Source organism: Artemia franciscana, chromosome 6 (assembly GCF_032884065.1).
Source record: "Artemia franciscana chromosome 6, ASM3288406v1, whole genome shotgun sequence".
In the NCBI taxonomy this organism is placed as follows: domain Eukaryota; kingdom Metazoa; phylum Arthropoda; class Branchiopoda; order Anostraca; family Artemiidae; genus Artemia; species Artemia franciscana.
The window spans coordinates 34,592,712-34,609,217 of record NC_088868.1 but is presented as its reverse complement, the minus strand read 5'-3'; the positions used below and the strand labels follow the sequence as shown (position 1 = coordinate 34,609,217).

Below are 16,506 nucleotides of genomic sequence, written 5' to 3'. Positions count from 1 at the left end.
TTGGAGACCCCTGCACTAGACCATAAGAAATATAAGGCATCACAATAGAATGATAAAGAGTTAAAAGGGCGGAACGGAGTAACTGATTTTTCTCAGACGCCGAATCAGACCAAGCCCTCTAGATACCTTAGCTGCCACCTGATAACTATGTGCTTTCAAACTCAGATTTTGATCAAGGTGGAAACCAAGGTATCTCACCACAGCTACTTGTTTCAATGGCCTATTACCAAGAAGTACTTTTCCACTTAAATCAACTGCACTTCCTGTCCGACTAAACAACATAAAATGAGTTTATAAAACATTCAGTGATAAACAATGGAGCCATCTGACCTAAGCAACACTGTAGTGTTATCTCTGACTCCTCTTTTTTTCAAGATGTTTTCCCCTCAGGGCCGCCAGTCGAGCGGGATACTCCCGGATGTAAATGAGGATGACGTATTGCGCACTCGTGGATGTTACATCATAACTATGTAAATTTAAACACGCTTGTTATTGTATTTTTAGCCTCGCCAGCTGTTAAAACTGATGGTGTTTAATCCATATACTACACTAATTCATGAGAAGACAATGAATAAAGGGTTGATTCAGTTATATTTATATAATATGCAGAAGGCAGTGGGAGTGAGTTTTAAGATCCGGTATCGACCGGCCTATAGGCCTTAAACTGCTGGGGACAGGTAGCTCAAGTACCCGCACTTCCCACAACACTTCATTAGAATTACGTAATTTCATCAGGAGAACCCTTTGGTAGCTGACTGGAGGATATTTCATTTTTAACAAAAAAAAGTATCTTAAAGTGTCTGAAGTTGTCAAGAAGTTGTCAATATTGAATATACATGTAACATTTGTATATTTTTCTTTTAACATATCTAAAGAAAAAGCATATGGATTTGTTTAGTAAGCTTTAATTCTGAATAATTCTGAATTTTGTTGAATGTTTCAGGTTTTCTTATGCTTCATAAAAAGCAGATATTAAAAACGGTTTGTGAAAAAACCTGCATATACATCTGATTTAATGTATATATGTGTGTTGAATATACATGTAACGTCTGTATATTTTTTATTTTTTAACATAACCAAAAGAAAAAGTAGTTGGGTTTATTTGGTAAGCTTTATTTCTGAATATTTTCAAATGTCCGTTTGATTGAAATTTCGTTTTAGAAGTTGATGATGCTATACCAGGTGACAGTGTGAAGACCTCTTGTATTCCAAACCTCTTGTCTCTAAAGCATGAAGATGTTCCTTTCTTTTCCTTACCCAGCGATTCAGGACCATATAAGTTTGAATATGACACCCTGGGATAGGAAGCCACATGCTCTGACAATAAAGGTACATCTCAAATTTTTTGTCATTTTAGATTCCAAAGGATCAGGTAATATTTTATGTAGCGAAAATTAGACAAAGGGACTTAATCTTAAGATACAACTTGTTTTATCTTATATTTACTTAATGTGGAGGTGTTTAATGAAGTGTTTTTGTGGTCTTACATAAATGTTTCCAAATATTTTCTTGAAAGTAGTTGGGCAAATATTTTTTTTGAAAAAACCTAATAATAAGCCATAAATCTATAGATCTCTGTATAGTTTTTACAATTCACATTTATAGTGTATATCTCTAAGTAAATTAATATATGAACCAGATATATGTAATAGGTATAAATAGTATGTAAATATATTTAACAATATGCAGGTGTTGCAATAGATGTAAATGATATGTAAATCAAATATATTAATTTGTAAGTTAAGAGTCGCATATAGAAAATTCAGAAAAGAGTTAAGGGATCTGTTTTAGTGGTTTACTGCTTCACAACAATTTATTTTGAATACACATCTAGAAGAACATAACCAGTCATATTGGATTTTAATAATAAAGTGAAATTCATGTTTTATTCAGGCATGAAAATTCTAGGTATATTTAGGAGGTATTTATTGTCATATGCCCCCCCTAACTCTCCCCTCAAATTTGTAAGAATGACTCTGTTGGGATTTTGAGCTATGACAGGTACCAGCCCCTTACCAGTCCCTCATTGCTGAAGGCGTTGGAGGTAGAAAAGACTTAGGAAAATATTTGGTATTTTAGACTCTTTAAACATGTCCTTTTTTAATTATTGGGATCATTACGGATTAAAAATTGCAGCGTCATCCGATTAATGCTATAAATTTATGCCCAACTTCCAACACTCATGTTAGTGCTGAGGCTCTTTACTAAATCAATTGCGAGATTGTGTCATTTGTGGAACTCTAAAGATATCCGTTGCTTTTCATAAACAAAATTAAAGAAATGAAAAATCGAAGGAAAAAATAGAATGAAATAAAGAAATGAGAAATAGAATTATGGGTGTGACATTTTAATATTACACCCGTATGGTCTAGGTTGTGGCTTTTTACAACTCTACTACTTAGGATTGACACTGGTAAAACAAAACAGGAAGGTACATTATTTTGTAGAACTGTGTAACTCCAGATCCCTGAAGACGACCGTGGTCTTAGTAACAATTCTTAATTAAAGTTTCCTTGTTTGTCTTAGAAAACAGTTTTCCCAGTTCTTTTCTTCAAATAAAAGGTGAACTAATTTGCAGAAGTTTCTAACAAAAGAACTCAACTAAAAAGATGGTTTTATTCTTGCAATCTTTTATTACGTTTAAGTTTCTCTTTGTAGCTGAGATGAAACTGAATCTTTGTATCCTCAAATACATTAGAAGCAAGTAATAGGAATACATAAAAATGCCAACTTCTCGTCACAGAGATAACGACTGTGAACTGTTACTTACAGATCCTACTTTTTCTTAAATTGTCAATTTTTTTGGCACAACACAGATAGCGCTAACTATCGAAGTTCTTTTTAATGGAGTAGCTACGAACGAGTTTTTATATGAAACATTCTTTTGACATATACATAGGGAACGTTCCAGTCAGTAATTTTAACTTCCTGCGTATTAACTTCATGTGAATTAAATGAGGAATTTTATCTTAGTATGTCATGTTAAAATTTGTTTTAAATTAAGATAATTTTAAATTCTAATTATTAGTCTTAGTTTAACTTTTTTATCTACTTTTATAACATTTGAGCAGTGAACTCGCCCGCAACTCTTCTGTAGTTTGGAAGGGTTTGAACAAGTTCAGCCGTTGCTGTGGCTGTTTAGCTCTTATTTACATGTTTAAAATGGTTCCTATACAACTCTTATAATTCCATGACCTCACTTTTTCTTTTCAACATTTTATTAGCAGAAGCACAGGCATCTTTTATTGCAGCTTAAAATAATAAAAAAAGAGATTTTTCTGATAGAAGTGATAAGCAACGTTGAAACTTCAGACGAAAAAACATTATTGATTTTCAATCTATGCAACAAACATGTGTCCCTACATTTATGGAATAATTTTTCTGTAATGTTCAGTGTTTTACCGAGAACACGAAATTGATGGAACAGAGCGGGATTAGCGCCAGACAATATTGATAGAAAAAAGAAACCATATTTGAATATGGGTCCATTCTTGAATGACTGTCCAGCATCTAGAAAAGCAGCCAAACACTTTTCAATTAAAATGGCTTTTGTATATATTGTTTCGCAGAATATGGTATTTCGTATAACTTGAAATACGGTATCCTAATACACCTTTGTCATTTTCTCTCAAACACTTTACTACTACGACCTAATGCTGCTACTACTTGCTACTACTACTACGTTTACTATTACGAACATTGATTACTTGTTCGTTCATGCAGATTTTCTTTATTTTATTCAGGCCTGGATTGAATAGATGCTGGGTCAAATTAGATTTAAATTTTTGCGGAGCCCCCTTTATATATTAAATATGTAAATAAAATGTATTTGCAGAATAGTTTAAGTACGTAAAGCAGTTCCCTTACGTAGTACAAATCTCTCTAATAGAGAACTATCATGAGGAGATTCAATAAATTGGACATACAACTTTTACAGGTATCAGCTTTATAATTATAAAGTTTATATTATATATTATTAAATGTTTAATAAATCTCATCTGGTAATGCAAACTTAAATTGCTTTAATTTCAAGATCTTTTTCTTTTGTTCACTTTAATGGTAACGCAGACAATCACTCAAATCACCGTTCATCCGGCCCTAATTGTATTTCTATATGGGCTTCTACCTTTTCATCTGGTTTTAAATCAATAAAAATAAATCAATGAGGATTTTTTTATATTGAATAGTTCATCAGTCGAACACCCTTGTTTGATTGTTTTACGTTGCGAGTCAGTAGATTTGACCCAGTGTTTCAGGTATATATGATATATGTGGCATAAGCACAAAACTATAGTTTTACTTCTCTTTGTGTTTGAGCTTGTCTTTTTACTTCCGTCAGAAAGTCTTTGTCTATTCAAATTAATTTATGTTCATTTTCGGGGTTTGAAATATAAACAATAAACCTTTAAGAATTCTTCCTATATCAGCACGTTAGTTCTTGTTACAAGTAGACCATAGAAAATATGCTGTATTTCGCTCCTATTTAAAAATTACCCCAAAACCAAACTACAAACCAAGCTTACATAAAGTCTAAGTGATATATTACCCTTGGCGTATAACTTCTTGGTAGTAGGTATAACCTCTGCGGAGTTGTAGATAGAAAATATTCAGCTATTCGTCAAACATCGTCCTACCTTGTAATACTGTCAATGAAGTATCCCTACGGATTATCTAATGGATCTATGTCTATTTGATGAAAATTAAAACAGTAGGCTTGTCGTAGAATTAAATATTGTTTACAACGGTAGCTGTAACCTAGTGAAGGACAAACAAACACGCTTTTGTAACCTAGTGAAAAAAGTGTGATATTTAAACACGCTCGTGTTTGAAACACGCTTTTAGCTTGTCAATGACGTGTTTAAAACACGCTTTTAGTGTGTCAGTAACATGTTTCAAAGACACTTTTAGCTTTTCAATTTAGTGTTTAAAACACGCTTTTAACGTGTCACTAACGTCTCCAAGACTCGCTTTTAACATGTTTAAAAACAAGGATAGTGAGCCAAATTTCTCATTTGTTACTGATTCATGAATGGTGATTATTAGATAGATAACTCTAAGTCTTAACATGTTAGATTAAAAGTGATTTGTGGAAATTTTCTTTTAAAGAAGACATCAGCCATAATGGCTTATTTGATGTCTAATATCAAATGGATCGATCTCTTTTATTTTTATTTTTTTTATTTAACGCCCAAACAAAGTAAGATATAGAACAAAAAATAGAACTTCAATGCAACTGAAGAACACACCAAATAGACATCGATCCATTAGATAATCCCTTGGGATACTTAGTATTTTGGCTCCTATTGTAAATTAAATAAAAAAAAACAAGTTTTTTAAATGAAAGTAAGGAGCGACATTAAAACTTAAAACGTACAGAAATTACTCCGTATATGAAAGTGTCTTTTCCTTCTCAACGCCCCGCTCTTTACACTAAAGTTTGACTCTTTCTCTTAACTCTACATTTAAAAACAGTAAAAAAAAACTTTAGCGTAAAGAGCGGGGCGTTGAGAAGGAAAAGCCCCTTTCATATACGGAGTAATTTCTGTTCGTTTTAAGTTTTAATGTCGCTCCTTACTTTCATTTAAAAAACTTGTTTTTTTTTATTTAATTTCTGAACGTTTTTGAATCAATGCATGTTTTGATTTTGGCTCTCCACAGAGGAATAATTAAAAGGAAATTTGTATATTTTTTTTTTTGGATAAATTGCTTTCTCATAATTTTGATCGAATGATTTTGAGAAAAAAGAGCGGGGGAGGAAGCCTAGTTGTTCTCCAATTTTCGGTTAATTAAAAAGGCAACCAAAACTTTTAATGTTTTACGAATCTTTTTATAAGTAAAAGATATACGTAACTTATAAATTAGCTTACGTAAAGAACTTTCGTATTCTTATGTTTTTATAACCAATATGAGGGGGTTCGCCCCTCGTCAGTACCTCGCTCTTTACACTAAAGCTTAAATTTTGTCCCAATTCATTAAGAATGACCCCTGAATGACAAAAGCCGCAGAATAAATAGTTGAAATCACTAAAAATACTTTAGCGTAAAGAGCGAGGTATTAGGAGGAGGTGAGCCCCTCACATGGTTAATAATTTCTGTTCGTTTTAAGTTTTAATACTGCTGCTTACTTCCAGCTGAAAAAAAACTTTTTCATTGTTTTTTTTTAAGTAATGCTAGTAAATCCTGCGCTCCCTTCATGGACATTTTCTTCTCCCAGGACAAATTCCTCGATGGAAAGTTCCCCCAGCATATCCCCCTCTTCTCAACCCCTGCCTCCAACCAAAAAATTCTCCTGAAAACACCTGTAAACATCCCAATAACCATTACTATATGTAAGCACTGGCCAAAGTTTTGAACTTGTAACCCCTCCCACGGTGACTGTGAGGGAGTAAGTCGTCCCCAAAGACATAGTTATAAGGTTTTTGACTACGCTGAATAAAATGGCTATCCCAGAATTTTGATCGCTGACTTTGGGAAAATAATTAGCGTGGGAGGGGGCCTAGGTCCCCTCCAATTTTTTTGGTCACACAAAAAGGGCACTAGAACTTTTCATTTCCGTTAGAATGAGCCCTCTCGAAACATTCTAGGACAACTGGGTCGACACGATCACCCCTGGGGGAAAAAAAACAACAAAAAAACAAATAAACACGCATCCGTGATCTGCCTTCTGGCAAAAAATATAAATTCCACATTTTTGTAGATAGGATCTTGAAATTTCTACAGTAGGGTTCTCTAATACGCTGAATCTGATGGTGTGATTTTCGTTAAGATTTTATGACTTTTAGGGGGTTTCCCCCCTATTTTCTAAAATAACGCAAATTTTCTCAGGCTCGTAACTTTTGATGGGTAACACTAAACTTGATGAAACTTATATATTTAAAATTAGCATCAAAATGCGATTCTTTTGATGTAGCTATTGGTACCAAAATTCCATTTTTTAGACTTTTGGTTACTATTGAGCCGGGTCGCTCCTTACTACAGTTCGTTATCACGAACTGTTTGATGAACATTATTCTCATATGAACACTATTCTTAACATGTTTCTCATAAGGCAGTAGAAAAAGGTCCAAGATTCATAGAAGAGGTCAGTCTAGACATTTTACGATTAAGAAGAGTAGGAAAGCAAACCACCTTCTCCGGAGGGGGTTGGAGACGAGTTTGCCTATTTATAAAGCTGGCTAATCGTTTTACTAATTTCTTTGCGAAAAATGAAGATCACTAGGCAACAGTGGGTTAGTTAATGTTGCTCTTGGCACTTATTTCATATACGGGTATAATTAACAAATTGAATCCAAATAGCAAAATAATTTTGGCTGGGATTTCAAATCTGGAAGATATAATAAATCAAACAGTTAAATTCAAATCTTGGTTTTTATTTTTAAGACAATAAACAAAACAAAAAACTCTAGATATCCCTGTAGAAACTAAATTAAATATACTGTTACATTTAAACCTTGAAACGTCATGCTAAAATAACTATTTGAAACTTCAGAAGCTGTTTTGTGTTATATTCTTAAATTTATTTTGTTGGAACATTTTTCAAACTGACCCAGTAATCCGGCATAATAATATTAACCCATCTTTTTGTCTGTGATAGCCCTTTCTCCCCAAATAAATTCCCGTTTCAAGTGCTATCTCTGAGCAGCACTGTCTGTGATATTGATTATATCACCTTTTGGACACCTGCTTGCATATAGTCTTTTTTTTTTCTTGAAAATCCTCCTTAACGTTTCTTGAAAGTTTCACGTTAAAAATATTAATGTGATTAGTTACAGTAAGCATAGAAAGAAGTATTGAATTATATACATAGGGGCTTCTGGTTAGTTCAAAATCCACCACAGCTTAACCGGAAAGGTATAAATAAATAATGTAAGCCGTTCTTCAGATATTGCTTTGTTACCCTTTTAACTATCTACATGCTCATAGTTCGTTATGATTTATCTCCATATCTGCCTAATGAATTCTTTAAAGCTTAACCTTAATACACACTTAGCTTGTGTAGTAGCAAAAGTTGTAGTAGCCGTAGCTTCTGTAGTAGTAGTAGTAGTATGAGTAAAAGCAGTAGCATTAGGATGCAAATATTGTCTTTTCTTTAGTTCAACATCCCCCACAACAAACCTTGTAACTTTCAACTTAACACACAAAATTATTCCTAAGATATTGCCGACATGCCCTTATTACAATCTGCATACAGACAGGGTATTTTGACAGTCTCAGTGGTAATAATAGTAGTTGAGGTAGCAGAAGTAGTTATAGTAGTTATGGTAGCTATAGTAGTAGCGTGCAAATATTGCCTGTTTTGTTAACTGATCATGACATTTATTATTTCCTGAAAATACCAAATAAGTATACTTTGTTGTTTTTGAGTTACACCTATTCGACAACCCACAAGCACATAAAGTGCATTGATTTATTTGGGCACTCCCCTTAACATTTTGTGAAAAGCTCACCTGAATGCTCTTCATCTTTTGGAAAGTAATATACCAATCTTGCTCAATAATATATACCATAAGTAAACGATGAAAGAATTACCTAGCTTAAAGCCTTTGCCCTGATGGCTGTGGGGGTTTTGGTATCCTCAAAGGCATAATTACTGGACTTTTCAACAATTTTGAACAACATAGCTCTCAAAATTTTGATTGGATGCGTTTTGGGAAATTATGAGTGTGGGATGAAGGGCTGGTTGCCTCCCAATAAGTTTTAACACTATAATTTAGCATTATTCATTTTAAATGAGCCTCATCCAAAGTTCATACGACTAATCTCCATAAAACCTTATATACCCCATAAGGATAACTTACAACCCTTGCCCCTAGGCTCTGGGGTTTCTGTCAAGCCTGGAGGCATTGTTAATTGCTCTTTGAACTATTTTGAACAGAATGTTTGCTTCCAGATTTCAATGGAACTTTTTTTGAAAAAAAGGGCTTGGGGGGGGGTAGATGCCCTTCGTCACTTTTGACTCTTAAAAGGGAGCCAGAATTTTCAGTTTCCCATCAAATGAGCCACCCTGAAATTTATAAGACGACCCCTCTAATTTTATTAACTTGGTAGAGAGGAGGGGGTAGTTAACATCCAATTAATTTTTACTCTTAAAAAGGGCACTAGAAATTATGATTTCAAATCGAAGTAGTCCCCTCCGAAGTTTTTACCACCACCTCTTCCATAAAAAAAACATTCTATGTTAATAATGGGTGACGTCTATAACTTATAGCCCTTGTCTTGTGGGATGGGGTGAGTGTACTTCCACAACTTACAGTCCTTGTCCTGGAGGCGGGGGATTGTACTTCCATGAATTACAGTCCTTGCCGCGGAGGCTGCGGGATTTAGTCTACTCCTGGGTATTAGTTCCTGTCTTTTGAAAAATTTTGAACAAAAATGGCAGCCTTAAAATTTTGATTGAAGGTATTAGGGAGAAAAAGGAAGTGGGGTTAGAAGGGCTGACTTCCCTCAGATCACTTTACGCTTATAAAGGGGACTAGAAGTTTTTATTAATTATCAAATGAACTTCCTCCGAAGTTTTATCCCCCCACCCATAAATATTTCAGACGTGTTGCCCCGGAGATAGTTGGGGATTTTCTCAACTCGGAGGCATAATTATTTGGCCTTTGGAATATCTTAGAACAGCATTCCTGTTTTAAAATTTTGATAAGATGTATTTTGGGAAAAAGAGTGCAGTGGGGAAGCAGCTGGTGCCCTTCCAATCCCTTTTGTTTCATAGAAAGGGCACTAGAACTTCCAATTTCCTATGGAATGAGCCCCCTCTTCATCTCATTTTTCTGGCATCTCTCCTTTCTTACTGGCTATCGTCCATTGTCTTTGTGTTTTAGGGAAATATTTGTTCTTGCACTTCACTATTGGGAAGTAAAGTCCGTCGGAAATAATTCACATGGCTATATAAACAATGAACTTGAACATGTTACAACCATGATTTCTGAAACGTATAAGCACAAGGATTGCCAGGGTGATATAATGTTCAGCTTTGCGCTTTCCTAAAAAATATTCGACTTCAACAAATGGTTTGCATCCTTTTCGCTCATCCATTAAAAAAAGTCTTATATTTGTTGTAAAACTGGCTCTTCTATTCTGTAAAACAGGGTATTTCCTATATCACTTAAAGTTTTATTTTTGCTCTTTACTTAGATCAGAATAGTTAATTTTATAAATTAATGTAGGTACTAGCAGGAGAGAGGAAAGAGCGATCGAAAACAAAGTTTGTCGTTAAGCGTATCGAAAGGTATGATTTATTTTAACTCCCAAGACTTAAAATTTTTAGGTCGCTTTTCACCTCACATGTCTGGAGTTCGCTTATTGAGAAATAATTCTGAAGCAATATCAAAGAATCCTTCGACGAGTGGCTCCTCAAATCCTTGTGCATCGGAATCTAAAACAAAAGGCTTTGAAAATCAAAAAACATGTTTAAAACGTCACCTTCAAAATAAAAAGCGTAGAAAATCACGGGGAAAAAATATATAATTGTGATGTATGTGACAAGGCTTTTTCTAGAGCATACGATCTGAAACGACACCAAAGCGTGCATACTGGTGAGAAACCATTTAAATGTGATGTATGTGACAAACACTTTTCGTATGCAGCTACTTTGAACACTCACCACAGAGTGCATACGGGTGAGAAACTGTTCAAAATTGATATATGTGACAGGGCCTTTTCTGTAGTGCATGCTTTAAACGAGCATCACAGAGTGCATTCGGGTGAAAAACCGTATAAATGTGATGAATGTGACAAGACCTTTTCTCAAGCAACACATTTGAACAGGCACCACAGAGTGCATATGGGTGAAAAAGTATTCAAGTGCAATGTATGTGAGAAATACTTTTCTCGGCGGGACTCTATGAACAGGCATCAAACAAAGCACACAGGTGATAAACCTTTTAAATGAGATTCATATGACAAAACCTTTTCTGTAGTGAACATTTTGAACCTGCACTATAAAGTAGATACAGGCAGGAAACTGTTTAAATGTGATGCATGTGACAAAGCCTTTTCTTGTGCAGCAACTTCGAAAATATTCATTAAAGAATGCGCACAGTTGAGAAACTCTTTAAATGTGACTTATGTGACGAAATCTTCTCTCGAGTGTATAATTCAAAAACGCACCAAAGACTGCATACAGGTGAGAAAGCTTTGAAATTTGTTATGTGTAAGAAAAACTTTTCTCATTGAAGCAATTTCTATAAGCATCAAAGAGTGCATGTAAGAGTTTAGGAAGCTTGTAAATTAATGAGCTGGATCCTCATTGATTCATGGTCATTATTCTCACAAATAATTTGAAGTAATTACCATTTAATTATATTGTTTTTTGTGTTTAGTTTTTCTTTTGCAATACACCATCATCTTCTGAAATTAGTGGTACAAATTTGCCTGATTGTTACAAATTTTATTCAAAGAAACAAAAGCCAAACATTGTCCAAAACCGAAATGCATAATAATCGGATTTTCGAAGCAAGCCAAAATTTACCCAAGAAAATATGGATGTAATTAATTCACATTTGTTTTATTTAGTTCCACAAAAAGAGGAAAAAAGAAAGTGAAAAGAATAACAAGGCTCAAGAAAGGAAAACCATTGAACCAATGACAAAATCAGATTTGTGGCTCATGTATTCTTTATTTTATGTTTATAAACGATCCTCACTGACCTAATCCGGTTTCGAAAAAAAAAAATTAAGATTAAGTTCAGCCAGAGCGAGACAGAGGTGTGGCACTTTGTCTATGGTACTGTTTTGCCACTATGTGTCTTTGGGCTTTGGAGACTCGTTGTACAAAAAAAACATTGGTTTCTCTGTAAATTATGTTTGAAAAGACCCAAAAGCTTTGTATTTGAATTCCTTGGAAATTCTATTCGTCAGTGTCTGTGAAAAGTTTTTTTTTCTTGAAGCATTTTGACTAAAAAAAAAAATTTCTAAATTAGTTTGAAATTTTCTGAATTCTTAATTTTGATTGCTAGCAAAAGTAGACCTCAAGATTTATTTGAGAGGGAGGAGGCTTGAAAGTGGGTCAAGCTTGCGTTAACTCACAGCCTTTGGCCAAGGTAGCCGAAATTAAGAAAAAAACTGAGGGACTTGTTTGCCCTAATCCACGTGTTGGGGCAACTCCATACTGGGATTCGAATTAGAACCCAAATTTTGTTCGATAGCGTTGCCTGGAAGTGGAAATCGCGTAAGTGAAAAACACAGAATTTCGAGAAAAACGCGGTTGAATATTTCCAACCTTGCAGAAAAGAAATGGTTGGGGTAAAAAATGCAAAAAATTACGTGGTGAAAACCATGGTACTAAAAATGGATGGTGAGAATTTTCAAGCAAAATATTAGACAGTTTCAGCACAATAAATCGGCAAAATACTGTTGGGTCAATTGAGTTTCAACAGTTGTTCAACTTGTCAGATACATCAAAACTGGTTCAAGCGTATTAAACAGCAGACATGGGACTTCCGGTAAAACTGTCCTGTAAGGTGGGACTAAAACTTCTAAGAAATTCAGATTTAATGTATTGACAAATGAATACAAAAGAATTTTAAGAATTTGGCACAGTTAAATGTCACAATTACGGCTTTCGTTTTTTCCCTTGCCTTGATGTGTGACAGCTTTCTCTTAGGGACAGTTCTCAACTCGAGCGTTCATGAAACTGGGCGGTTTACTTTGAACATCTTTGGTAGGTTCACGACCCTTCATTGAAGTAAGCCCTGGCAAGTTCCTCTTGACGAATTTTCTGTAGTAATTTATATTGACAATCGGCATGAATCGCATGATAGGCACTATATCTTTTATTAAATAAAATAAAACAAGTTTTTTTAACTGAAAACAAGGAGCGACATTAAAACTGAAAACGAGCAGAAATTACCCCGTATATCAAAGGGGCTGTTCCGTCTTCAACGCCCTGCTCTTTACGCTAAAGTTTGACTCTTTCTCTCAGCTCTACTTTGTAAAACAGTAAAAACAGTAAAATACAAAGTGTTTTGTATTTTCTTGACTTGAAGCTTAAAATGGTAGGTTCCTGGGCTGAGTTGACCCTAAATTGCGAAAAAAGGTTAGGGGAATGTGCCTCAAATAATAGTGCCCCAAAAAGAGTAATTTTTGGCAAAACAGATAATTCGGTTGCAGCAAGTGAAAGCCCCCCTCCCCCCCCCCCGAAAAAAATACCGAGGATTTAGCTAGCGCCAATTTGAGCCAATCAGACCTTTCATGGGAATTTTTAACCAACTATAAAATTGGTAAAATCTGATTGCGAACGGGGCTCTCAAGTTAAGGATGGCGGACTCTGTAACAAAACACAATGAAACACAAGTTAGACAAGCTATTTTGGATTAGCCAGTCTCGTGAAATAGCAGATACATTATTTTTGGAGTGGGCAGCCGAGTTTTCCTTCTTTTTGTCCTGCCGAAGCTAACTTAACCTTTTTCTGGCGACTATCACAGAACTATTGATATTTCGCAATAGAAAAAAAATACCGCAATGTACTTATCTTTTGCTTAACAACAACAAGCTTTGTTCCGATGTTTGGTGAAACGGAATCACCTGGTCTTACTCCGAGTATCAGTAAATCTAGTATAAGGTCTTTTTGTGTTCTAAAGCTCTTTGCTGACATACTGCTGTAAAAAATTGCTCAAATTGAAATTTTCTAGTTATCCAAATTTTCCTTGCATTTGGTATCTTACTTTCGTCAAAAGACGGAATCAGGTAGACGTCCTTAAAATTGGTAGAAGTAAAAACCTGCCTGTGTTCTTCAGATATTTAGACTGAGCAACTGAGGGGGAAATAATGGGGTAGAACTAAAATCAAAGGCTGACGATAAAAGGGGCAAACGATAGCAGTACAAAAAAAATGCCGTTTGCGTGAGATTTTCAAAGCCAAAAAAGGTAGGTAAAGGATATGGCATTAGACTTTACAGTCCGTACCGGCGGTGCTGATCTCTGTTTCTTGACCCTTCAGCCAGGAAGTGCAATGGGGGGTTGGGGGCCAGCCATCCTGTGCTTTCGCACACCCTTCCTCTTTACCTTCCCCAGATTTCGCCGGGTACCCATTTAGAGCTAGGTCGACCCTGGCTAAGCTTACAGTGTCACGCCACTGACCCCCGTCCCAAACTGAAGAATTGGGTACACTGGGATTCGAACCCGCGTCCTCTCAGACAAAGGATCCCGAATCCAGAACACCAACCCACTCGGCCAGGACGGTTCCATTTTCAAAGCCAAACATCATGGACATTAATTCTCAACTACAGGCTATCAATAGCTGAATGATTGTTTAAAATTAAGGTTTGAAAGTAAGCTAAACATGCTCGCAATACAGTTTAGGGTAACGAACTGTAAGTAAGGGGCGACTAGGCTCAATTGCAACAGAAACTACAAAAGACGGAATTTTAATATCTTTAGATACATCAAAGAATCAGATTATTATGCTGATCTCAATTATATAACATTAATCGAGTTTAGTGTTACCCATGAAAAGTTACGACCCTGAGAAAATTTTCGAATTAGGTGGGGAACACCCCCTAAAATTCAAGAAATCTTTATGAAAATCACGCCATCATACTCAGCGTACCTGAGAACCCTGCTCTACAAGTTTCAAGCTCCTATACATAAAAACAGGGAATTTTGCCAGAAGATAGATCACGGATGCTTGTTTATTTTATTTATTTTTTCCCCAGGGGTGATCATATTAAAATAATTGTCTTAGAAGATCAGGAGAGGATCCATTCGAACGTAAATTAAAGATTCTTGTGCCCTTTTTCAAGTGAATAAAAATATTGGAGGACAACTGGCCCCTCTCCCATACCCATTTTTTACCCAAATTAATCTAACCAAAATTTTAAGATAGCCATTTTGTTCAATATATTTGAAATATCAAATAACTATGTCTTTAGGTGTAAAATGACCCCCCACAGTCCGTCCGGAGAGGCCTGTAATTTATGAAATTTGTCTCTTGTTTACGTGTAGTTTTTGTTATTGGGAAGTATGCAGACATTTTTCGGGGGGGGGGGGATTTGTGCTTGGGTTGAATTTCGGTAAGGAGAATTTCCTTGGGGAGGGAAATAGGGGGGGGGGGGTCAATTTTCCAGGGAAAATGTTACACATTTTCTATTTTTTCAAATTGTCTCACATTTTCTTTGCCAAATTTTACATGTTCGGGAGAATTATCCGGGTCCTATTTTTCATATATATTGATTTCTGGGAAGAAGTTTCCACGAAAGGGAAAGTTTCTGGATTGATCGAGAACCCAATTAGAGGTTAAAGCCTTATTTAGACAAAAGAATGCCTAGGAGAATTTTTCATTCTGAATCGTCCGAAAGGAATTTTACGGAGTGGATGGATTGTCTGGAGAAAATTTGACGGGAGAGGTGTACTTTACTTTGGATGAAATTTCTAGGGGGGGGGGATATTTCATGAAGAGTGTGGCAGATTTACTGGCATTAATTAAGAAAATGATCAGAAATAAAACAAAAACAACACATTTTTTTAACTGAAAGTAAGCAGAAACATTAAAACTCAAAACAAACAGAAATTATTGCGTACATGAAGGGTTGACCCTTCCTCAATACCTTGTTCTTTACGCTAAATTTTGACCGTTTGTCCCAATTTTTTAAGACCGGCTACTAAAAAACAAGAGCAGTGTAATTAGAATTGGAAGCTTTCTTAGAAGTACTAATATCTTTAGTGTAAAGAGCAAGTTATTGAGGAGACAACCTTTCATATACGGAATAAATCAGCTAAAACTAATATCCAAATTTCGTTTTTAATTTTTCATGTACAGTGAACCAAATTCGAACCTGCATTAGTTGAAAAACGTTCAGAAATTACATTTTTTTTTTTTTTACTGAAAGTAAGGAGCGGCGTTAAAACTTTAAACAAATAGAAATTATTCCTTATACGAAAGAGGCTGTCCCCTCCTCGACGCCTCACTCTTTACGCTAAATTTTGATTCTTTGTCACAACTCTACTATTTAAAGCAATAAAAAATTTGGGATAAAGAGCATGGCGTTGGGGAGGGGACTGCCCCTTTCATATACAGAATAATGTCCGTTCGTTTTGTTTTAATTTTTCTCCTTACATCCAGTTAAAAAAAAACTTTTTTTTCTTTTAATCATGCAAAATTTTATGATAATCAGTTTTTGGAAAGTAACACTTTTTATAAACGAAGGTACTACTCTTTTTCCACCCAAAGTAACACCAAAAAGGCTGCCGAGGGGCACGATTGCTCCCATTTGGTGTTTCCGCTTCTACCGATTATTTGGGAGATCTACCGAGTTTCTGAACCATCTCCCGACAAAAAAAGAAGATGCTGAAACTATAAAAATCTACAGAAAACTTAATCCCAGGAAAATGTCACTCTATTGTCCTTATTTGTTTTTTACATGGCTTTTGTCAATTGTATTTTGGGGATTTTTTTTTCTTGGGGAAAAGAACGCAGCCACGTCACAGGCACTTGAGACAGCACGATTTGAATTTGTTGGCTCATATACGAATATTGCTCACTATCCATTTCACAGTGATCGTATTGAT

General features: G+C 35.3%; 1 long non-coding RNA gene across 1 annotated transcript in view; it reads left to right on the top strand.

Moving 5' to 3' along the window:
- The first annotated feature begins 1,138 nt into the window (after positions 1 to 1,138).
- Positions 1,139 to 16,506, top strand: part of LOC136028347 (uncharacterized) — a 42,767-nt gene continuing 27,399 nt past the window's right edge. The window contains exons 1-2 of the long non-coding RNA XR_010617812.1: positions 1,139 to 1,329; positions 10,270 to 11,127. This is a non-coding gene — a long non-coding RNA (uncharacterized LOC136028347). The remainder of the gene's footprint in view (positions 1,330 to 10,269; positions 11,128 to 16,506) is intronic.